The following is a 26,602-nucleotide window of genomic DNA, read 5'->3' on the forward strand; positions in this document are numbered from 1 at the left end:
TATATATATATATATATATATATATATACATGATGTATAATATATGTGATACACATACATATACACAAGTTTTTTATTGTTAGGTAATTTATTGAGAATGTATCATAAGTTATTTTTTTTCATTTTTATGTTTATCTTTTATTTTTTTAATGATTTATTTTCATGTACATTTGGTGTTTGGCCTATTTGTATGTTTGTGTGAGGTAGTCGGATCCACTGGAACTGGAGTTACAGACAGTTGTAAGCTGGCATGAGGGTGCTGGGAATTGAACCTGGTCCTCTGGAAGAGCAGCCGATGCTCTTAACCACTGAGCTTTCTCTCCAGCCCCTGTTCATGTTTTCTATTAACATCTTTTTATATGTGTCTTAGTTAGGGTTTCTACTGCTATGAAGAAACACTGTGACCCAAGCAACTTGGGGGAGGAAAGAGTTTATTCATTTTATACTTCTACATTGTTCATCATCACCAAAGGGAGTCAGGACAGGAGTTCAAACATGGCAGTAACCTGGAGACAGGAGCTGATGCAAAGGCAGTGGAGGAGTGCTGTGTACTGGCTTGCTCTCTATGTCTTACTAGAACACAAGAACAATACCCCAGGGATAACAAACCCACAATGGGCTAGACCCTCCCCCTTCCATCACTAATTAAGAAAATGTCTTACTGCTACTTTTTATAAGGGGCATTTTTTTCATTTGACAGTCCTACTTTTTAGATAACTCTAGCTTCTAGGTCAATTTGACATAAGACTAGCCAGCACAGGGTTTCTTATATATGTTTGAGACTTTCTTTAGGCGCCAGAGAGATGAATCAGTAGAGAAGATCTACATTCATATCCTCAGAACCCACATAAAAAGCCAGATGTAGTCACATGTATGGCCTGTAAACCACGTTCTTCTTTTGAGGAAAATATCTGAGGCTAGAGGATCTAGCTTGCTGCTGCAAACTTAGCTCCAGGTTTAGTGAAAAAAAACCTGTCTTCATTTTTTTTTCCTATTGCAGTGATAAAACAGCATGGCTATGGAAACTTTTGGAAGAAGGGCTTCCATTTGGGCTTCCATTTCCAGAGAGATAGGAGTCTCCTCATGGCAGGGAACCATAGCAGCAAGTGGTAATTATGGTGGCAGGAGCAGGTGTCCCATTTCACATAATCATTTACAAGCAGGAAGGAGAGTTTTTGATATGTGTTGAGACTTAAACACTCAAAGCCCCCTTGTAGTATACTTCTCCATTAAGGTCACACCTGCTACACCTCCCCAAACAACTCCAGCATCTCTTGAGTTTATGAGGAATATTCTCGTTCAAACCACGGCATGGGAATGAGATGACATGTGATAAAGCAGGCACAGGCACACACACATACACTCCCAGAAACACATACAGGGACTTTGTTTAGGATGCATTTCCAAGAATAATTTTTTTTATAATTCGATATGTATGAGCGTTTTGTCTGAATGTATATATGTGCATCACATGTGTACCTGATACCATGGAGACCAGAAGACAGTGCAGGATGCACTGCAACTGGAGTTATAGATGATTGGGTACTGCCATGTGGTAGCAGAGAATCAAACATGGGTCCTCTGCAATAGTAGCCAGTGCTACTATCTTTGCAGCTAAGAATGAATTATTATTTTTTAACCATAGAGTGTGTGTTTTACATTTTACAATCAAAATGTTATTCCTTTTGTTAATTATATTAGTTTCTCCCTAGGAACAGTATATAGAAAAGTCTCTTAGCTTTATATATTTACCAACATTTAAATAATTTCGTTAGTCATTACCCACAAAAATTTCATTGCACTGTATCTTAATTTTGAATTGACCTGTTTTCTTGTGTCATTGAGCCTCTCGTATGTTTGCTGGCTATTCGTGATTTCTATTCTGAGGAATGCTTTTTTTTTCTGTTACATTTTTAAGGTAACTTACTTATTTACTCACTTTACATCCAAATTGTAGCCCCTCCCTCTGTTTCTCCCAGTCTCACTCTCTTTCCCATTTCCCCTTCCCTCTCTCCTGTTCCTCAGATAAGGGGAAACACACACACACACACACACACACACACACACACACACACACACTCCCAAGCTTATTTAATCACATCAGGACTGAGCACATCCTCTTCCTTTGCGGTCTGGCAAGGAAGACCTGTTAGTGGGAGTAATCAAAGAGCAGGCAACAAATTCCATGTCAGAGACAGCTCTGACTCCCCTTACTATAGATCCTACTGAAGCCTGAGCAGCCCTTCAGCTACATCTGTATAGGGGGCCTAGGTGTAGTCCATGCATGATCCTTGGTTGATGCTACAGTTTCCATAGGCTCCCCAGGGCCCTGGTTAGTTGGTTTTGTTGCTCTTCTTGTGGAACTCCTGGCACCTCCAAGTCCTTCTTTTTCTTTCTCCCCCTTTTACACAAGAGTCCCTATGATTCACAAATGTTTGGCTGTGAATCTCAGCATCTGTTTCCATTGTTGGGTGGAGCCTTTCAGAGAACAGCTAAGCTAGGCTTTTGTCGTGTTGCCTCTCTTCAGCCACTACCACTGTCTTTTCTATTTCGTCACTTGAATGAGATTTAAGAAACCTCTCTTCAGTCCTTGTTACTTACCTTCTTTGGGTCTGTGAGTTATAATATGTCTATCCTGTTTTATACAGCTAAAATCTGCTTGTAAGGGAGTACATTCCATGTGTGTCTTCCTGGGTCTGGGTTACCTCACTCAGATGATCTTTTCTAATTCCATCCATTTGCCTGCAAATTTCATGATTTCTTTGCTTTTTTTTTTTTTTCTTTTTAGTTACATTTTGTTAACTCTGTGTCCCAGCTGTATCCCGCTCCCTCAATCCCTCCCCAACCCCACACTCCCTTCCTGGTCTCCTCCCTGCCCCTTTCCAAGTCCCCTGATAGGGGAGGACCTCCTCCCCTTTCATCTGACCCTGTTTTATCAGGTATCTTCAGGGCTGGCTGCAAAGTCCTCCTCTGTGGCCTAACAGACTGCTCCTCCCCTGAGGGGGGTGTCAAACAGCCTGTCCTTGAGATCCTGTTAGAAATAGTTCGTGTTCCCCTTACTTTGGAAAACTACTTGGTTACTGAGCTACCACAGGCCACACGAGCCAGAAGTTCTAGGATATATCCATAGATGGTCCTTGGTTGAGTGTCAGTCTCAGAAAAGACCCTGTGCCCAGATATATTTGGTCCTTGTAGAGCTCCTATCCTTTCCATATCATACTAACTTCCCTTCTTTCATATGATTCCCTGCACTCTGCCGAGGGTTTGGTTATGAGTCTTAGTGTCTGCTTTGAAACACTGCTAGGTAGAGTCTTTCAGATGCCTTTTGTGGTAGACTCCTGTCATAAGTTCAATGCACATCCCATTTGTCTTTCTAAATGAGGATTAATCACCTTCGCCTGTGTCCACTTTCTTGATTATCTTCTTTAGGCGTGTAGATTTCATTATGTTTATCATGTCTTGTAGGTCTATATAAGCGAGTATATACCAAGTTTGTCTTTCTCCTTCTGGGATACTTCACTCAGAATGATCTTTTCTAGATCCCACCACTTGCCTGCAAATTTCATGATTTCCTCCTTTTTGATTGCTGAGTAGTATTCCATTGTGTAAAAATACCACAATTTCTGTATCCATTCCTCCGTTGATGGACATCTGGGTTGTTTCCAAGTTCTGACTATTACAAATAAAGCTGCTACAAATATGGTTGAACAAATGTCCTTGTTGTGTACTTGAGCAAATAGACAGCCTACAGATTGGGAAAGAATCTTCACCAACCCTTTATCTGACAGAGGGCTAATATCAAGTATATATAAAGAACTAAAGAAGCAGAAAAGTAACAAACCAAGTAATCCACTTAAAAAATGGGGAACAGAGCTAAACAGAGAATTCTCGAAAGAGGAACATCGAATGGCAGAGAAACACTTAAAGAAATGCTCAACCTCATTAGCCATTAGGGAAATGCAAATGAAAACGACCCTGAGATTTCACCTTACACCCATCAGAATGGCCAAGATGAAAAACTCAAGTGATAGCACATGCTGGAGAGGTTGTGGAGAAAAGGGAACCCTCCTCCATTGCTGGTGGGAATGTAAACTGGTTCAACCACTCTGGAAGTCAATCTGGCGCTTTCTCAGACAACTAGGAGTAGTGCTACCTCAAGACCCAGCTATACCACTCCTAGGTATATACCCAAAAGATTTCTTTGCTTTTAATAGTTAGGTAGTATTCCATTGTTTAAATGTATATCTTCATCAATTCTTAATCCAGAAAAGGGCTAACATCCAAAATATACAAAGAACTCAAGAAATTGAACACCAACAACCAAAATCATTCAATTAAAACTGTGGTACACAGCTAAACAGAATTCTCAACTTAGGAATATGGAATGGCAGAGAAGCCCTTATAGCAATGTTCATTGTACTTGGTGATTACGGAAATGCAAACCAAAATGACTATGAGATTCTTCTATCTTACATCTGTCAGAATGGCTAAGATCAAAAACTCAAGTTACAGCATATGCTGGTGAGGATGTGGAGCAAGGGGAACACTCCTCCATTGCTTGTGGGAGTACAAATTTGAATAACCACTCTGGAAATCAACCTGGTGCTTTGTCAGAAAATTGGTAATAGATCTACCTCAAGACCCAGTTATAGCAATGCTGGACATATACCCAAAAGATGTTCCACCATACAACAAGGACACTTGCTCAATTATGTGTATTGCAGCTATATTCGTTAATAGCCAGAATCTGTAAACAATCTAGATATTCTTTTGTCTGAAGAATACTTTTTCATCTTTTTGCCCATTTATCTTTTGGGTTGTTTCTCTCTCTTTCTTTCCCTTTCTTTCTTTCTTTCTTTCTTTCTTTCTTTCTTTCTTTCTTTCTTTCTTTCTTCTTCTTCTTCTTCTTCTTCTTCTTCTTCTTCTTCTTCTTCTTCTTCTTCTTTCTCTCTCTCTCTCTCTCTCTCTCTCTCTCTCTCTCATTTGCTTGTTTGTTTGTTTTTTTCAAGACAGGGTTTCTCTGTTTAACAGCCCTGGCTGTCCTGGAACTCACTTCGTAGACTAGGACAAAAAAGAAAAAGGAAAAGGGCCTGTAAAACAGGCCTATCTGGCCTCAAACTCATGAGACCCACCTACTTTTGCTTCTCAAGTGCTGGGATTAAAGGCATGCACCACTACACCTGGCTTGTTGCCCTTTTCTTATTAATTTATAGGATTTTAAAAGTGCAGTCTGATTATTGATCATAGTTAAAATGTTTTGTTTGTGATTTTGTTCTATGAGATCTCTAAGATTAATATAGTTGGAGTCAGGAAGCTTTCATTTCTGCTTAGCTTTTTAATAGGTAGTATAACTAGTAGTTAATAATATAAACTTTGGAGATAGACTGCTTCTGTTTAAGTCAAGTTTTCTTTGTTTGCTACTATTGTAACCTCGGATAAGTTTTATAGCTGAATTAGCTTTCTAAAAATTAGGTTTTGTGTTTGAGTTGTCTCTATTTAAGCTTTGTTTGCTGGGTATTAATTTCTGTTCTTTACTGTCTTTGTGATTTTTCTTTTCAGAGACAATTTGGTTCTTTTCTGTTCTTCCTTGCCTTTCCTAGTTATTAAGCTGAAACTCGAATGATAAAATAATTAGTGGTACTGACCTATCTTTGAAATCAGATCCACCAATCCCCAAAGTTTAAATACTGGTAGCCTGTGTTTGACTTGAAACTGTACCTATAACATTGTTGATTACCACTGATTTTGTAATTATAGATTGTAATAGAAAATTATGTAAGAAGAGATCACTTTTCACTGCAGCTCAGAATTTCTCCGAGAGACTACTCTTTTGATACTTGATACCACTTGAATTTTAAATGGGCATGCATAACACTTGAGTTTGTTAAATATAACATGAGATGATTATGAAATTATTGAGCAACATAGTATGGACCACATTTATTATTTTTGTATTTCTTACATTTCTCTCCACGCTGAATGGTACCATGTATAGTTTCTATGTCTGAGTGTATAATTTTTTTATTAATATTAACTTTTTACAATACTGTAGTTTTTAAAGTACATAATGTTTATTTCTGACTATTTTATCATAGAAAATGATAAAATACAGTATTCATATATATTTTATGTATTGAAAAGTTAACTATATTAATTTCTTGTGTTAAAAATATCTCATGATGTAGCTTGGGCTGGCGTCAAACTGTACATTTCCCTACATCAGCCTCTGAAGTAGTCAGATTATATAGGCCTGTCCCACCATGCTCTTGTTGTCTTAGAGACTTACTGCCTCTGTCTGCAAACCTAGACCTAGTACTGGAAGCTTCTACTCTCCATACAATCTAGACCTAGAATGTTTTCAGCCTCTGAGACTTACTGCAGAATAAGTTTTTAAATGAAACATTATTAAAGCTTAAATCACACATCGATCGCAATACCTTAATAGTGGGAGACTTCAACACTCCACTTTTATCATGGGACAGCCCATCTGGTCATAAGCTAAATAAAAAAAATAAAGGCAATTACAGAGGCCCTAAATCAAATGGACCCAATAGATGTCTACAGAGCTTTTCACCCAAACTCAAAAGAGTATGCCTTCTTTTCAGCACCTCATGGAATCTTCTCAAAAATAGACCCTATATTCAGGCACAAAGCAATCCTCAACAGATATAAAAAGATCCAAATAATCTCTTGTATCCTTGCGGAGTACCATGGCCTAAAACTAGACCTCAACAACAAAAGAAAAAAGCCAACATATACATGGCAACTAAACAACTCTCTACTCAGTGACAGCTTGGTCAGGGGAAAAATAGAAAAAGAACTTAGAGACGTCCTAAAATTCAATGAAAATGAAGGCCCAACTTACCCAAACTTATGGGACACTATGAAAGCAGTGCTAAGAGGAAAGTTCATAGCTCTAAGTACTTCCAGAAAGAAGTTTCAGACATCTCATGCAAGCAACTTAATGACACACAGAAAATCACTAGAAGTACACACACCCAAGAGAAGTAAACAATTGGAAATAATCAAACTCACAGCTGAAATCAATGAATAAAGTTACCTTCTGGATGTTTTGTTTCTTAGTAATATGTTGAACACAAATTAATTTAATGTTTGAATTTGGATCTCATCATTAAGATACCTTGTCACCTTTTGTATTGTACAAATCTTCCAAAATAGAAACATACTTCAGAATGAGATCACCTTCCCCTAAGTTGGTTACTAATCTTTTTAAGGCTAACTGTCACCAGAACTTATTTATTTTATTCTTGTTACTGAGCTGGTGTCAGTATTGTGTTTGTAGTTCAACTTTGGTATTTGTTATATAAATTATACTTGGTCTTCTCCAAATTATACTTGAAGTATTCTTTTAATGAATGGTACAAGGCAATGTCTTTATACTAGAAACAACAAACAATTTTCCTTGTAATGCTTGAAGTATTATATTAAACTTTTAACTAGTCCTTTGGAAATTAATACAACGCTGAGTTCTTGGTGTATTTTATATAATGAGACTATGTGAATTACAGTAAAATTGCATTTACTTCTCTTATGGATACTATTTTCTAAGTTTTAATGGATTTACTGCATAGTATACTACAATTTCATATATATATATATATTGATCTGTTTATATCCTAAAATACTAACAATGCCACTATCTATACTTCGTAGCCTGCACATTTTATCACCAGGTTATCAGAATAAGGTGTCACCTGTTCTGTGATTTCTGGCCATCATTCTGTATTCTGTGTCAATGTAAGCCTCTTAAGCATTTCTCACAGCCAGTTCCAGCATGTTCTCATCAAGGCCACTGTTATAAATGGTGTGCATGCATATTTATGTGAAGGATTCAAAGACATTTATAAGCCATATCCTTGCTTCCTAAGTGAATTCTGTGTAAGAAGTATAAGTTTAATTACTAGAGATAACTTCCGTGAAGAAATGATGTTTGAGGCTTTTATCATTTTAAATTGGTAGATTTTTTTTTTCGCAATGAAAATGAAGCTTATTTATAGTGCTACCTAGTAGACATTAATATATCAGAGCATATAATTGGGACCATATTGGAAGGAAAGTCACTGAAACCTATATTTTCTTCTAGTCTTTCAAGCCTTATAATTTTCTTTTCTTTACTATGTATTGGTGTTTTTGTTTGTTTCTTTGTTTGTTTTCTGCCATGTTGGATAGAATGTGTGTGCAGGACATAGATTTTTAAGCACAGATTATTTTCTAAACAGATGTTCTTTTTCTGCCCCTACCTTCAGGAATTTATTACTCTCATCTGTGTAGTTGGTGACATAATAAATTTTAGAACTACTTCCTAGTTCAGAAAGGATTTTATATATTGTGTCATGTTTTTTTTTTTAATAATCTTAGAAATGGAGCAACATATTTGAAACAATCGAATTTTAATTTTTAAATATCTTATTTTTTCATTCATTTATTCATTGTATGTGTATGCACAAGTCCCTCAGAATGCAGGTACACAGCAAAGAACAATTTGCAGGGATCAGTTATTTTCTCCCACTATGTGGTTTTAGGGATCAAATTTATGTATATCTCAGTATCCAAGTGGGTTCCCTAATAAGAGGAACAGGGACTGTCTCTGATATGAATTCAGGGGCTGGCTCTTTGATCACCTCTGCCTGAGTGGGGAGCAGCCTTGCCAGGCCACAGAGGAAGACAATGCAGCCAGTCCTGATGAGACCTCATAAGCTAGGGTCAGATGGAAGGGGAGGAGGACCTCCCCTATCAGTGGACTTGGGGAGGTGCATGGGAGGACATGAGAGAGGGAGGATGGGATTGGGGGGGAATGAAGGAGGGGGCTTTAGCTGGGATACAAAGTGAATTAACTGTAATTAATATAAAAATAAAAATCTAATAAAATTATGTATATCATGCTTGGTAGCAAGTGATTTACCAGCATGAGGAAACATTTCCCATTTTTTAATAAGCACACTGGGAATGTGCAGGTAATTTTGTTCAAGGGGAAAATGGAAATAAGAAGATGCTATTTAACTGTTAGTTTACACAAGAATTTAGTATTTTGTGATTTAGTGACCTATATTTGATCTCGCTTTGTCCTTCCAATGTGAAAAACTATTTAAAGATAATTAATGGGGATTGTTCAGTTTTTAGCATATGTGTGTAAACATATACATCTGTGTTTGTGTTTATGACCATACACAGTCAATTACTAGCAAATATTTTTTTCCTGAGTGTTCAGACCCTGCATGTTATATGTGAAAAATCAAATAATTGCAATGTAATGTATAAGGAAAGAACCCTGTGTGTAGGCATAAGGTTATTGTGTAGTTCAAATGCTGATTTCTGTATCCCCCATATCTTCTTACAAGCCTTGTTTTGCGAGTCGCCTGTCTTAATATTGTAAAAACTTTGCTCCTGAGTGGTCCCTTGACATGTCAGTAATGGAACTTACAACCAGTTGCTTGGCAGAGGAGAAAATAGGGGTGGACATCCTGCCATCCAGGGGAGGAGGAGTTAGAAGAAGTAGGGGAATCAACCAAGGGACTGAGTCATGGGCAGATGTCGAAGAAACATGAGGAGAGTGAGCTTACCAAGGAAAGCTACAAAATGAAGATATTGCTGGAATGTAGGCTGGGAGGAAACCAAATCTGTTTAGATGGTTAAGATAACAGTACTAACTCAGTTCTTGTGCTGTGATGCTTAAACAAATATAAAAGAGTCTCAATTATTTATATAATAGCAGGATTAACAGTGAAATTAAGAGAAACAAACAGTTATATAAAAATAACATCAAATGTCATACCATCGTGGGGCAGAGTTTACAGTAATTTAGCAAGAACTTATGTAGAAAATGAAACTACAGAGTATTTTCTTATTTCTGTTTCTAAGGCAGGAGCTCACAGCTTCCTGATTAGACAGACCCACCCCCAACTCCCACCTGTCCCCACCTCTGCAAAGCAGCAAGACCTGTACCTGGCTGTAGAAAAACAAAAACTGATACATAAAATCCTACAGAGGTAGTTCTTTTAGCCTTTGCTAAGAGAGAAAAAAAGTGACTTTTTAACACAACTAAGCTTTTCAAAGCCAGACTTTCCTAGCCAAGAGAGGAAGCTAAATCCTTTTGAGAAGGAGATCTTGATGACCTAACTCTTGCAGGACAGAGGAGCTAAGACTTGTGGACCCAATCCAGAGTTGGGGCAGAGTCAGGAACTCTTGAGGGAGGCAGAAAAGAAAAGCATCTACTTGGAAGCAGGAGCCAGAGACAGACTAAGAAGCATCAAGTCTCTGAACTGTTAAGGACTAGAAGCTGAGCAGAAGAAAGTAAAGTCCTTAAGGAAAGGTTTGATGTTAAAGAAGATGATTAATTTTTACACAATGGAATACTACTCAGCAATCAAAAATGAGGAAATCATGAAATTTGCAGGCAAATGGTGGGATCTAGAAAAGATCATTATGAGTGACGTATCCCAGAAGGAGAAAGACAAACATGGTATATACTCGCTTATATAGACCTACAAGATATAATAAACATAACGAAGTCTATACACCTAAAGTAGATAAACAAGAAAGCAGACACGAGGTAAGATGATCAATCCTCACTTAGAAAGACAAATGAGATGTGCATTGGACGTATGACAAGAGTCTACCGCAGAAGGCATCTGAAAGACCTTACCAAGCAGCGTTTCAAAACAGATACTAAGACTCATAACCAAACCTTAGGCAGAAGGGGGGTTAGTATGACAGGGAAAGGATGGGAGCCCCACAAGGTCTAAATATATCTGGGCACAGGGTTTTTTTCTGAAACTGTTTCTCCAACCAAGGACCGTGTATGGATATAACCTAGAACCTTTACTCGGACGAAGCTCGTGGTAGCTCAATAACCAATTGGTTTTCCATAGTAAGGGGAACAGGGACTATCTCTTACAGGAACTCAATGGCAGGCTCTTTGACTCCCCACCCCCCAAGGGAGGAGCAGTTCTGCTAGGCCACAGAGAAGGACTTCACAGCCAGCCCTGAAGATACCTGATAAAACAGGGCTAGACGAAAGGGGAGGAGGTCCTCCCCAATCCGTGGACTTGGAGAGGGGCAGGGAGAAGCTGAGGGAGGGAGGGTGGAATTGGGAGGGAATAAGGGAGCAGGATACAACTGGGATACAGAGTTAATAAAATGTAACTAATAATAACAAATAAAAAAAGAAAATTGCAATTTTTAAAGTGTATCATGTCAGAATTGTAAAAAGCCATGGGATTACTTAATAAAGAAATAATGAGAAGCAAAAAAAAAAAAAGATGATGATTAAGGGGCAGGGAAGAGATGAGGGACGGAGGATGGGACTGGGAGGGAATGAGGGAGCAAGCTACAATGGGGATACAAAGTTAATAAACTAACTAATATTTAAAAAATAAAATAAAGAATATTATTTTTATGTTAATAAAGATAGAAGACAGTGACATAGTGCTTTTCTAGATTCCATTTGATTCTGCTTCTCTTAGCATACAAATAATTTTTTTAAGTGACAATTTCAGTTTTGTAAATCCTCCTTGGGAGAGATCAGGATAAAACTGACTTGGAGAAAGAAGAGACTGAGAAATTAGACTCTAATTTAAAGGCCGTAGAACAGAAGTTGGAGGTATCATTGAAACAAAATAGAGAGCCTTCAGATAACTCCAGTTTGAAACTTAAAATAAGTAATAAGAAATAAAAAAAAATAAGAAATAAATAAAAGAGGTAGTTCCAGATGAGGGAAGTCTACTAAGGCTTGAAGAATTACAAAATGGCAGCCCATTGGAAATCCTCCTCCCCTAGTTGGCAGGATTTCCAGTCCTATTTTCTCTCCTGCTCAGTGATTGGCTGTAAACTGCTTTACTGGCATATCAGGGAACCATTGGGGAGCAGAGTTTATATCAGAAAACTCTCAGAATAAGGCTTGCAACCAGATATGAGGGATACAGAAATTAGCATTTTAATTACACAATAACCTTATGCCTACACATTTTATTGCAGAAAAATTGTAGACCTGAAGCTGATCTCTGAATTAATGATTTTTAAAACAGAGCATGAGTGAGACCCAAATGTACAAAAGGTGTCAATGGATGTGTGCATCTTTAACAACCTTACTCAAGATTATTGGAGCAACAAGAATAGAAAAGCAAGGGTATCTTCTATTGAATGCATTCAATTAGTGATTTTGGAACTCAACCCCGAACTGGTGACACAGATGCTGATTTGATTTGATAGTAATCATCGGCTTGGAGATTTAATATAGACTAAGACCTTTGGTGTTACTGTATCTTCTCTTGTCTTTTAAAATCTTCCTCAGTCAAGAGTTTCAGATTAGAAGATCAGTAGATAAATGCCTTTTGTTTAATATTTTGTGGTTCCTTTTGGACAAATCATAGTAGCAAACACTTTTTTTGGGCCAAAGTACTCTACTTATTTCATTCTTTAATAACCAGGACATTTTTCCCTTCCAGGGACTAAGAATCGTAAGAGACATTTATTAATTTGTATGAATTGATCTGAAAACCAGGGAAGCCTTAAATGACTAGAGATTAAATTTTTGAGCAAATGTATGTACATACATACAATCTCAATTGCATAAAAAGTCAGAAAGAATGAAATGAGGGCTTTTGATGTCTCTCTCATTGTTATTGCCAATTCCAAAAAAAGCTTTAGACTTTTTCCCCTTCAGGAGAAATCCCTTTAATCTCTTTCCATACAAAACAATCAAAGTATAGTCCTGGAAAAATAGACATGGGTGAATGTTCATATAAATTGTTTTTGACTGGTTTCTGATTTTACAAATGAGAACTAGGCTCTGGATACTAAGGCTAGATTACATATTTTCTTATATGTATCCTTTGTGGCTTATTAAGGATACAATAGTTAAAATAATTTTTCTGAAAAAGGATAGATGCTAGAGCTTCTTTATCAATAGTACATTAATCTTTGGAATTGTATATATGAAATATTATACACATGTTTTGTTATAAAAGGAGCCCATAGTTTTGCTAGATTTTTTGCAGGAAGCTATGAATGAAAAGAATTGACCCATTGCTATGAATTTTCATTATTTAATATTTATTAAGAGATCATGAAAGCAAGAGGTCCCAAGGAGTGAATTATAAGAGTGCTTCAGGAATTTATTTTTATATATGATGTGGTCAGGACAAAGAAAACACGGAATTTGTTGCTACTAGAACAGTAATTTGTATGTACTTTTTTCAGTTGGATACAAATGGATAGATATGCACTGGTCACATGGACCAGAACTAATTATAGTGACAGAAACACATGAGATCAAAAGATTGTCCTGCTATTTACTTGTTACACATATTAGAGCAAGTATCTAATATCTTGCTGTTTCTCATCTTTATGAAGATAATAATAGTGTCTATCTCATGAATTGTGAGTATTACAATGGTTAATATCTAGAAGGTTCTTATATGTTTACCATGTATTATGCAAATATTAGCTGCTGTTTTACTATGATTATTAATGATCTCTGCTCCTGCTTTTATAGAATGACACTGGAGTGAATATGAGGCAGAGTTGGAAAGTCAGGTTTAATAAATAAATAAACAGTAAAGACTTCTTGCACAAAAGGTTAAATAGTAAGTCGTTTGAGTTTTTTAGGCTATATGCTATATGGTCACGTTTAAAAAACTACTAGAAAATGGTACTATAAATATACCTGAATCTGGATTATGTCTGGTATATATCAGCCATTCACTAAATAAAAATAAGCGAAAGCTAGGCCAATGTTATGTATTACTATGGCAGCTGTGTGAATGAAATATTACAGTAGTGTCACTCAAGCATTCCCATATTAACACAGAATTTTAAAATTGTAGGTCGTGGTATTTTGCATTTCTGTCTAGTTGCCAGGTGTTGCTGTTATTGCTGGTAACACATTTGTAGGAGAACCCATCATTGGAATTGCTGGCTAATTTCCACTTTGATTAAGAAGAAAAAATATTAGATTAAAGTAAATTAAAATGAACACAAAATGTCAGCAGTAGTGGGGCACACCTTCAGTCCCAGCACTCTTAATTCCAGCACTAGGGATGCAGGGCCAGGCAGATCTCTGAGTTCAAAGCTAGCCTGGTTTACAGAGTGAGTTCTAGGACAGCCAGGGCTACACAAAGAAAGAAATCCTGTATCAAAAAGCAAACAAAATGAACAAAAATGTGAATATAAACATTTGCTGTAGATTTGACTTAACTGTACATTTAATTTAATAATTGATTTTTAGAGCATTCTGTATATAGTAAAAAAAAATCGTATGGCATAGGTCTTGATATCAATACAAGGAGTATATATTTTAGTTGAACTCAATGGCAGGCTCTTGACTCCCCACCCCCCAAGGGAGGAGCAGTTCTGCTAGGCCACAGAGGAGGACTTTGCAGCCAGACCTGAGGATACCTGATAAAACAGGGCCATAGGAAAGGGGAGGAGGTCCTCCCCAATCTGTGGACTTGGAAAGGGGCAGGGAGGCAGGGAGAAGCTGAGGGAGGGATTGGGAGGGAATAAAGGAGGGGGATACAGCTGGGATACAGAGTTAATAAAATGTAACTAATAATAATAAACAATAAAAAAGAAAGTGTACCCATTAACCAATTTGAGATTAAATACACTTACTCAGGTTCTAAAATGTGAAAGTCATTGGTACTCAGAACTGATTTGAACAAACTTAAAATCTGACATGCATTTAATGTAAGATGCCTACATCCTGGTGAACTTATAGGTATTCAGACTGTTGCCAGTTGTCCATTTTAAGAAAAGAAACCAAACTATTAGACTGCTCTGATATAAGATTCATCACTTGTCTGAACCTGCTTGCAATTTACTGCGGTGTAGAAATGTAAGATACATAGTTTTAAAGTATCCTATAAGACAGATTTTTTGGCTTCACAGTTATAGACATTGATGTCAGTGTGATTCTTTTTTCTTTGGAGAATGGCTGTCCTATCTATTGAGGAAGATAACAGTATCCTTAGGATCTACCCATTAAACATCACATCTTTCTCCACTAATTTCTAGCAATATTTATTATTTTTTATTAATTATAGTTTATTTAATTTTTATTAATTATACCTTAGTCATCCCATCTGTAGCCCACCTGTAGCCCCCTCCCTCCCTCTCTCCCAATCTTACCATCCCTCCTGCCCATGCCTCTCTCAAAGTCCACTGATAGGGGAGGAGCTCCTCCCCTTCCCTATGACTCTAGACTATCAGGTTTCATCAGGACTGGTTGCATTGTCTTTCTCTGTGGCCTGGTAAGGCTGTTCCCCCAATAGGGGAAGCTGATCAAAGAGCAAGCCACTGAATTCATGTCAGAGACAGTTCCTGTTCTCTTTATAATGGAACCCACTTGGAGACTGAACTGTCATGGGCTATATCTGTGCAAGGGTTCTAGCTTTTCTTCATATGTGGTCCTAGGCTGGAGTATCAGCTTCAGAAAAGACCCTTGTACCCAGATTTCTTGGTCTGTTGCTCTCCTTGTGGAGCTCCTGTCTCCTCCAGGTCTTTCTATCTCCCACTTCTTTTTTTAAATTAAATTTTTATTTTTTTTAAATTAGTTAAAGTTCATTTACTTTGTATCCCAGCTATAGCCCCCTCCTTCATTCCCTCCCAATCCCACCCTCCTTCACTTATCTCCTCCCTGGCCCTCTCCAAGTCCACTGATAGGGGAGATCCTCCTCCCTTTTCATCTGATCCCAGTTTATCAGGTCTCATCAGGACTGGCTGAAATGTTCTCCTCTGTAGCCTAGGAAGACTGCTCCTCCCTCGGGGGTGGAGGGGTCAAAGAGCCACTGAGTTCATGTCAGAGACAGTCACTGTTCCCCTCACTAGGATACCCACTTGGATACTGAGCTGCCATGGGCTACATCTGAACAGGGGTTCTAGGTTATATCCATGCATGATCCTTGGTTGGAGAATCAGTCTCACAAAAGACCCCTGTGCCCAGATATATTTGGACCTTGTGGACGTTCTGTCCTCTCCAGGTCTTACTAACTCCCCTTCTTTCATAAGAGTCCCTGGACCCTGCCCAAAGTTTGACTATGAGTCTCAGTATCTACTTTGATACCCTGCTGGGTAGTCTTTCAGAGCCCCTCTGTTGTAAGTTCCTGTCTTGTCCTGTTCCCTGTTTTCTCCCTCTTCTGATATCCATCCTGTTTGCCTTTCTGAGTGAGGATTGAACATCTTACTTAGGGTCCTCCTTCTTGCTTAGCTTCATTAGGTATATAGACTTTAGTATGTTTATCCTATATTATATGTCTAATATCCATTTATAAGTGAGTATGAACCATGTGTCTTTCTGCTTCTGGGATACCTCACTCAGAATGACCTTTTCTAGTTCCCACCATTTGCTTACAGATTTCACAATCTCCTTGTTTTTAATTGCTGAGTACTATTCCATTGTGTAAATGTACCACAATTTCTGTATCCATTCCTTCGTTGAGGGCTATCTGGGTGTGTCCACATTCTGACTTATGAATAAAGCTGCTACGAACATGCTTGAAAAAATGTCCTTGTTGTGTACTTGAGCATATTGTGGACATATGCCTAGGAGTGTTATAGCTGGATATTCAGGAAGCACTATTCCTAATTGTGTGAGAAAGCACCAGATTGATTGCCAAAGTGGTTATACAAGTTTACATTCTCACCAGCAATGGAGGAGGGTTCCCCTTCTCCATATCCTTTCCAGCATGTATTGTTGCTTGAGTTTTTGGTCTTTGCTGTTCTGATGGGTGTAAGGTGAAATCTCAAGGTTGTTTTGATTTTCATTTCCCTGATGACTAAGGACGTTGAGCATTTTTTTAAGTGTTTTTTCTGCCATTGAGGTTGTGGAGAAAGGGGAACCTTCCTCCATTGCTGGTAGGAATGTAAACTTGTACAATCACTTTGGAAATCAGTCTGACGCTTCCTCAGACAATTAGGAGTAGTGTTTCCTCAAGATCCAGTTATACCACTCCTAGGCATATATCCAAAAGATGCTCAAGTACACAACAAGGACATTTGCTCAACCATGTTTGTAGCAGCTTTATTTGTAATAGCCAGAACCTGGAAATAATCCAGATGTCCATCAGTGGAGGAATGGATACAGAAATTGTGGTATTTTTACAGAATGGAATACTGCTCAGCAATTAAAAACAAGGAAATCATGAAATTTGCAGGCAAATGGTGGGATCTAGAAAAGATCATTCTGAGTGAGGTATCCCAGGAGGAGGAAGACATACATGGCATATACTTACTTATAAGTGGGTAATAGACCTATAAGAGGATAAACCTACTAAAATCTGTACACCTAAAGAATATAAACAAGAAAGAGGACCCTGGGTAATTTGATCAGTCTTCACTTAGAAAGACAAATGGGATGGACATTGGATGTAGAAGAAAACAAGTAACAGGACAGGAGCCTACCACTGAGTGCCTTCGAAAGTCTCTACCTAGCAGTGTATCAAAGCAGATACTGAGACTCATAACCAAACCTTCAGCAGAGTACAGAGAATCATATGAAAGAAAGGGGAGTTAGTATGACCTGGAGAGGACAAGAGCTCCACAAGGACCAAATATATTTTCTAAGCACAGGGGCCTTTTATGAGACTGTATCTCCAACCAAGGACCATGTATGGATATAACCTAGAACCTCCGCTCAGATGTAGCCCACAGTAGCTCAGTACCCAAGTGGGTACCCTAGTAAGGGGAACAGGGAATATTTCTGACATAAGCTAAATGGCTGGCTCTTTGACCTCCACCCCCCCACCGGAGGCAGGAGCAGCCCTATTGGACCACAGAGGAGGACTTTGCAGCCAGGCCTGAAGATACCTGATAAGATAGGGTCAGATGGAAGGGGAGGAGGTCCTTCCCTATCAGTGGACTTGGAAAGGGGTAGGGAAAAGATGAGGGAGGGAGGGTAAGATTGGGAGGGAATGAGGGAGCAGATACAGCTGGGATACAGAGTTAATAAACTGTAACAAATATTAAAAAAATTAAAAAACTCTTTGCTCTATACCCCATTTTTTAATCGGATTTCTTGATTTTTTTTTGCTTTTTAATAAATTCTGGATAGTAGCTCTCTGTGAGGTAGAGGGTTGTTTAAGATCCTTTCCTAGTTTGTAGGCTGTTGTTTTTTTCTGATGACAGTGTCCTTTGCTTTACAGATGATTTTCAGTTTCATGAGATCCCATTTATTTCTTATTGATCTTAGAGCTTGTTCTGTTGGTGTTCTGTTAAGGTAGTTGTCTCCTGTGCCAATGAGTTCTAGGGTCTTCCCCACTTTTTCTTCAACAGATGTAGTGTATTGGGCAGACATGAAAAAAAAAATAAGCCCTGAGACATATTTTTGATCGCCCCATTTGGGCAAATTCATCCACTTTAGGGTGTATTAAATTTTGTGATTAGCATAATAATACAAGAAAGTGATCACTCTGACTGCTATACTATATTACTTAAGTGTTGAAAGAGTAAGACTAAAAGTTTCTATCCATTCTAAAAATCATTTTCTATTGTTGTACTGTTTTGATTTTGTAATCTGGAACAATATAAAGCTTCTTTAAGGAATAGAATATTCTAATATACCTCAACACTTAAATCTGTAGAACAGTTTAAGTAGGACATGTAGCAAAGTTCTTTGTGTACATGTAAGAGATTAAAAATATCTGTTAAAAAGTGAATTATTGGGCAATACAAGATCTTCATATTTCAGGGTAAAGGAAAAATCCTGGTGGTGCAAAAAGAAAATAAACCTTTCATTTTATTTAAAAAAAAAAAGTCTGATTTTCCATCCTTGAATTCTGTTTCTGTTAAAGAATACTAAGTTGATTGTGTATTTTCCCATCTAGTCGTTTCCCTATGTGGACACCCACTTGTAAATGGATGCATATCTGCTAATGCTTTAAATTTTTGAATGGGGAAATAACATAGTATGTGGATGTACACAACCTATTTTAATCATTACCCTATGTTGGTACCAACATAGGGTTCTGAGCATGTGTCTTTACTATGTAAGAAACACAATTTTGTGAACAAAAATTCTCAAAAATAAGAGCTAAGCAATTATTTATTGTTAAAAGAATTAGAAAACTGTGGTTTTAACTACGTAGTAACTCTTATATTTGATTTTGGCTTCCATTCCCAACACCACAAAAAAATAAATAAATAAGAAAGGAAAGAATTAAAAGGCAATACTTTCCTTGGTTTTTATGACATGGGTTTTGCTGTGTAGCCCGGACTTCTCTTAAACTCAGTATGTCGTTAAAGTTGACCTCAAACTCTTAGTTATCCTTATTCCAGAGTCTCTCAAGTCCAAGGATTGTTATCCTGTCTTTCGTAACCTACTTTCAATATCACATTGAAAATTTGCTATATTTTCTCCTTTATCTGTTCAGTCTATAAATTGAAAAGAATATTCATGATTATAATTCTATTACACTTTTGGATTTGACTCTTTGTTATACCACAAACTTAAAGCCATTATTTAAAAAGCAGATCTCATTTTAAAATAAAAATTAGTGCAAGCCTGGGTAGAAGAGAAAACTTGCCAAATTCCTGATCTGTAACTTCAAATCCAGTCTTTCATTATTCACTTAGATTTCCCAAATCTGGGGACATTTTGAAACTACATGCCTACTTTTGTCTGAATAATATGTGTAGCTACATTTGTTTACAAAAGAAGTTAACAAAATCTTTGAGTACCTTGAAAGTCTCTATGATTGCCAACCTCCACCTTATGAAAATGATAAAGACTACTAAGATGCACTCATTTAGGAATTAGTCACATTAAATACAAGAGCAACATGAAATAGATTATTTCAAAGGTTGTCTGTAAAGTTAAAGAGCTGTATTTTAAGAATTAGTATGAACTTTAGAATTCTGGAAGATATAGTAAACAATATACGTAATTTTCTGAATCAGGTGTATATTATTTTTTGGTCAGTTTTCTTCCTAGTTACTAGTTTGTATTGACATAGGAGTGATGTAAGGTAAGCCCCTTTAGCTTGTATAATGATTGTTTGTGTTTTTCTCCCTTGAGACAATGTTGTTTGGATAAACATCAGGCTGGTGAGATAATCCATCAATTTGAAACTTATTCTCTGATGATGGATGGATAGATTGATAAAGTAACTTAATCTTCATTCTTTTTCAGGTTATTCACAGATCAGTGAGCACTGTCATTAATAAAGCAATGGAATGCTTTGTATTCTTGCCTACATTACTCCTCAGGATTTAGCAAGGAAGCAATTAAGATGAATAATCTGTTCCTAATATATAAGTATATGGTGTGGGGTATTCCGTTGTAACTCTTAAAGAGTTTATTAGAACATCATTGACTAAGCAATACAGTTCTAGCTTCTGTTTTTAAAAATAACCCCACTTCAGTTCTGATTCAGGTAATGGATATGTAGGTATGAAAACTTGTCCATGCTAATTTTCTTCTTATGTTACATAGGTATAGTATTCCAGATCTTAAAATACTTCCAGTAATTTGTTTTAGGATGAAATATAACTGGTTCCTTACTGGGTAAGTATTGTATTTTAAAGAAAGCCATACAAGGCCTCTGATAGACTCTGCCTATCAGTGTATCAGATCAGATGCTGAGACTCTTAACCAAACCTTGGGTAGAGTGCAGGGAATCATATGAAAGAAGGAGGAGTTTAGTAAGACCTGGAGAGGACAGGAGCTCCACAAGGACCAAATATATTTGGGCACAGGGGTCTTTTGTGAAACTGATTCTCCAACCAAGGACCATACAAGGATATAACTTAGAACCCCTGCTCAGATGTAGCCCATGGCAGCTCAGTATCCAAGTGGGGCCCTAGTAAGGGGAACAGTGATTGTCTCTGACATGAACTCATTGGCTGGCTCTTTGACATCTCCTGCCCCCCTACCCCCGAAGGAGGAGCATCTTTGCTAGGCCACAGAGGAGGAAATTTCAGCCAGTCCTGATGAGACGTGATAAGCTAGGGTAGGATGGAAGAGGAGGAGGATCTCCCCTATAAGTGGACTTGGAGAGGGCCAGGGAGGAGATAAGCGAGGGAGGGTGGGATTGGGAGGGTATGAAGGAGGGGGCTATAGGTGGGATGCAAAATAAATAAACTGTAATTAATATAAAAATAAAACACATTCATTTCAATTATTTGAAGAAAAAAAAGAAGGGCAGTGTTTGCAGTTGAAATTTTAGTTTGATTGAACTGGAAGTTAACACAATGTTAATGTACAAGTGTTTAAAGAAGTATTCACTGACATGTTTTACCACCTCTTTGTAATTTATTTATAAATGTGATAGAAATAGTATGTAAAGTGTGGTTATTTTACATTAAATTAAGGGTTCTCATTAAAACTAAACAAAATACAAGTGAAACAAAAATTCAATACAAAGGCAGTTTCCAAATTTAGTTGTCTGTCTTTTATGTTATTTGCAATTGGTTATTGCTGAACATTTTTTTAAAATCTCAATAATTAATTGGTTTTGCTTACATTATGAAAAAGGTGAAAATCTATTCAACTTTTAGTTTTTTTAAAAATTAGAATCAAATAAAAACAATTATTTATATGGTTATTTTGCCTGCATGTATATCTGTACTATGTGTTTACTTGGTGCCATGAAGTGCATAGAGAGAGCAATTGGTGTACTGGAACTGGAGTTAGAGACAGTTGTGAACTGCCATGTGGGTGTTGTGAATCGAACCCTGGTCCTTTTGAAGGGTACCCAGTGTTCTTAGTGGATGAATCATCTCTCCAGCTCCCACCCTGGGATACATTAAGACTCAAATGTAATGAGAAAATGTATATTCTCTAGTATTTAAGACTAATATATATTATTATGTCAAAGTTGTATGACTTTACAATTCTGGTACTAATGTTTAGGTGACTACTGTGCAATGAATTTAGATATTGTAGACTTTTTTCATTTGTATAAACTGTGTCTGGCATTAAAATTCAATAAGATAATATCCCCATAATTTGTATCTTTTGGTAGCTATGCTTGCTGTGCAAACTCTGTCATCTGTCTCTCTGTAGTTCCTATTACAAAATGGGTGTCTTGTAAGTTTTTATTATTGAATTTTTATATTTTTCTTATATGTCATGTAGTTAGAACTCTGCTTGTTACTGTTGTGAGTCAAAAATTCTCCCTTGGAGACAGAATACACATGTCTACTCACCCGGAGAGGGATACTACTTCATACCAATGCACAGATAGCATCAAAGTCCAACTTGGTGGACCGATGACTTTTGTTGGGGCTACAGGAGTATAGTTGAGGGATTATTTATAGAAGCTGAAGTGACTCAAACAAAGACACCACCGCCACCACCACCATCCCTCCCCACTCACAACATGAGTGACAGCTCACAGAAGCTGGGAACCTGGAACACCCTGCACAGCCTGCAGGCAGCTCAGCTGACTGTTACCCTTGCCTAAACTTCTTTCAGGCAGCTGTTCTGCTCTCAGAGTCTTCTTTGTAGCTTGTCTTCTTTCAGAAAGACTCTCAGCCTTTATTGTTTACTATGGTAGGAAAGGGCCTGGAGAACCTGGTCAGTTTCAGCAACTTCCTGAAGCTATTTTGAATTTTTCATCTATTTAGTAACTTCCCTTAGGATGGAATGTTTTGATCTCCGAGGAAACTGTTCTACAATGGAATTTTTCATCTATTTAGTAACTTCCCTTAGGGTGGAATGTTTTGATCTCCAAAGAAACTGTTGTACAATGGATACATAGTTTGGGCTTAATAAATTAAAATTTTAATTGAATTAGAAATTATAGAAACAAAACTGCAGTATAGAAACTATTTTCCTTTTATACACTAGATAGATAAAAGACACCTGGTTTGAGACTGAGATAATTAATGTAGCTTTTTGCTCATCTCCCTTCCTGAAAATTAGGTAGAAACCTCACCTTTATCTGATAATGGTGAAATAGAGTAAAATCTTGTTCTGGACTGGGAAATACCAGTCACTAGAGTGGTTTCCAGGAAAATATTAGGCTCTGAGTTTTATTCCCAGAACCTACATGAAAACAAAAAACAAAACAAAACAAAAAACTATGTGTAAGATTGTAGAGATCGTTTATTAGTGAAACTGCCTATCGAGCAAGCATGAGGACCCAAGTTCAGATCCCCAGTACCACTGTAAAAATATGGACATAGTCCATGGTAGTGGGGAGGGGTAGATAATATGCAGATCTCCAGAGTTCATTGACAGGTTAGTCCAGCCAGCAAGTCTCAGTGGAAGACTTTACCTCAAGAAATGAGGAACAACACCCAAGTGTAGGGCTCTCTGCTGGATTAGGTTGAAGTGTGACATCTCTCGATAGCCATTTATTTGTGGCTGATCTGTGATGATAGACTTCCTTTTCTCAGCGGGGTTTTAGTCACCCCTGATCTGGGTGACCCCAGGTCTTGTTAGGAGCATCACATAGCCCTCAGGGCAGATTAGAAGCCAGACACTTTTCTGGTAAGGAAACTGCTTTAGCAAGCATCTGGGAATTCCTAGAAATGCCCTACCGTGCTGAGGGTCTTAGTCTTCAGTAGTGACCATTTTACTTGAAGATTTTCTCCTAACCCCTAGGATAATTAGGTACTATGTTCTCCTTGTGATAGGACCATTCTTCTGCATGGAAAATGAGGCACTGTACCACTGCATGTAAATCAAGTATCCTTGATCCCTTGGTCCCCTGACCCCAGCGAATCGAACACATTCAGCCTCAAAATCCCACTACCCAAGGTTTATAAATCCCTCATGTAAAATAAACATGTGTTACACCCAATTTGTGAGACCCCCCAAAAGACCATCAGGGTGTCAAATCTGTTGAAAAACGCATGAGGATCTTTATTCGCAGCTCAATCTGGACTCTCACAGACAACAAGGTATTGGTATCTAGCAGAGAGCCCCAAGCTGGGGATTTTGGGTGATTTATAAATCCCAGTCCCTCCAGCATGCTCAAAGCAGGGAATTCTAGCCTGGCAAGCTTCTATTGGCTAATAAAGAAAAGGGGTATGATACATTTCAAAACTGTTTGCCATGGGAAAGTGGCAGTACCATTAACTGTTCTGGATTTCTTTGTTCTCTTTTGCTGGGGGGTGAGGGGAAATGGCCGGCCTTCAGCTTCAGTCATGTCCTGTGCTGGCCTTGAGTTTCAGTCCTGTCCTGGACTGATAGACTGCTTCTAGGGGAGATAGATAATCATGCCCTGTGCTGGCCTTGGGTTTCAGTCCTGTCCTGGACTGATAGACTGCTGATAGGGGAGATAGCTAAGTCTGTGCTATCTCCAAGAGCAAGGCCATCCAGGTTGGTTTCCTGGCAACAGAATCTCTAATGATCAGCAAGGTCAACTCTTCGCTGCAGTTGGCTGGATCTGTCTAGAAGCAACAAGGTCAACTTGCCTGACAAGTTTTAAACTTTTTAGCTCAGTACCCCCAAAACCTAGTTTTTGATTCTTTGGTCTCTCACATAATGGGGTTGTGAGTTGTGTGATACTATCAGCCTTCTACCATGTCAGTCTAAAATTCATCATTTATCCCCTGCCAGGCCTCACTTCACCAGGCCTGTCTTAAGGCTCATAGGCCTAGGTCTCATCAGGCGTGTGTCTTGCCTGCGACCCAATGAGGCATGTGCTTTGGCCATCTCTGCTGAGCTCAGCACAGCAGTTCAACCAAAGGCTGTAATTCTTTGGTATCACCGCAAGCTTTGGAACACCCCAGCTTCCACTTCCACGTGAGATCTCATTCTAAAAAAGCTAAACTATAACATTCTGTGGAAAACCTTTCTACATCCCAGGGTAGCACATTCGGACCGCACCCTAAAATGCTGTAGCTGCTCTTGAGAGAAACATATCCTTGTTCTCCATAGAGAAATATAACCTTGTTTCATCTGGAAGGTGAGCTCCAGGACCCCAGCAGAGATCCAGGCCCCCGCTGATCAGAAAATGACACCCAAGATTGACCTCTGGCCACAGATACGCCAGTGTAAATGGTCCTGCACATACATAAAATACCCAAATACGTTTATCTCAAAAACTTTATTGTTCATTCATAAGAGTTTAAATAGTTGCTTTGTACTCTGTATGTAAAATCTAATAAATAACATGAGTAGGAAAGCATGTAACCTAATATTTTACCTATTAAGAAATCAGACTACTTTGAACTACTTCTAAATGATTCCTGTCATCATGAGTTATATTCTGTGTGGTAACATAAAACACATAAAGTTGTTAACAAGGATTTTATAATACGCACATAACTGGTCTTCAGTGATTTCATAGAAATTAAGTTTACCTATGCACTTATATCAGTAAATAACCCCACCTCCGTACCTATTTCATTGCCATTTTAAAGGTCCTTTATTTGTATTAACAGTAGCAGGATGTTGTTTTAAACAAGAGTGTGACTATTTTAAATAAATTTCAGAATTTTAAAATACTATTTTTAACCTACAGTAATCTTGGTCTCATATGTATATATCTATATACATAAGGCACATTTAGCAAAAGAAAAAATGTCTAAAGTAACATTGTTTATTAAGTGAATGATTAACTTTGATTCTAACTTTAAATTTTAAGCCATGTACTATACGGGGTTTTAAAAAAGATTAAGAAAGCAGGTATTTTCTAAGCTCTTAGAATAATACATGACCTATAAATCAGCAACATCTAGCTACTGTTAAAACAAATGATCTCCAAGTTATGTTGTAGTAATTGTGAAATTTTATTTTATTTTTTTTACTTTTTAGTTGTAAATAGAAAGGCCTGAGATGCCTAATGTTTTGAGGGCCAACATTCTGCCTACAGTCTTTCTGTCCTTCATGATATTTCAAAATAAATATTTAACAGTCATACTGAAGTAGCCTTAAGACACACACACACACACACACGCACACACACATACACACACACCACGTATCTCAGAGCTGGTGCTGTTTCATTTCTCCTATACTACTTCTTCCTCTTACTGGAATGAACTCTGCTTATCACCATTTGTGAAGTTGGACTTTATTCTTTCCTGCACTGTGTTAGTGTATGTATCATAGTGTACTTCATTTGCTAGTAAATATAGGTGAAAGCAATATTAGTTTTCAATACATGCCAAAATCAGAAGTAAAGTAATATTTACTGTATTTTTTTTACATAATTGTGATGGTGCTTGAAACCATTCATGGCCTATAGAATACAGATCAATTAAGTATGACCAGATGCTCTTGATCTTCTACTTTTATATTTTACTTTAAATGATAATGAATTACCTATCTCTGATACAGTTTTCATTTTATATTAGAGGTCTAATAACATCACAACTTACACAGAAATCTTGTTTTATTTCTAAAATAGTTACTAGAGAGTAATTTTCCTTGAACATGTAAATTTGGAGCTATATTTATCTATTCAGGATAAATAAATTCACTGAAACCTGGTGATATTTAGGTGCCATAGAAGTAAAACCAGTGCTTATGCCTTTCAGTTGTGCCTTCCTCATACCAGTGTTCTTATTCACAAAACAAGTACTAAGAAAAATCATTTTTGCCATTGTATTTGAAAAGATTTCAAAGTTCCCTTAGATGTCAAGATTAAAAGATAGTAATCTACCAGTGTCTACAGTTTATATTTGAGCTTCT

General features: G+C 37.5%; 1 protein-coding gene across 2 annotated transcripts in view; it reads left to right on the forward strand.

The window, feature by feature from the left end:
• Positions 1–26,602, forward strand: part of Chm (CHM Rab escort protein) — a 139,665-nt gene that overhangs the window by 47,054 nt on the left and 66,009 nt on the right. The gene's annotated exons all lie outside the window — the stretch shown is intronic.

This window comes from Psammomys obesus, unplaced genomic scaffold (assembly GCF_907164565.1).
Source record: "Psammomys obesus unplaced genomic scaffold, mPsaObe1.curated_primary_1811, whole genome shotgun sequence".
In the NCBI taxonomy this organism is placed as follows: Eukaryota; Metazoa; Chordata; class Mammalia; order Rodentia; family Muridae; genus Psammomys; species Psammomys obesus.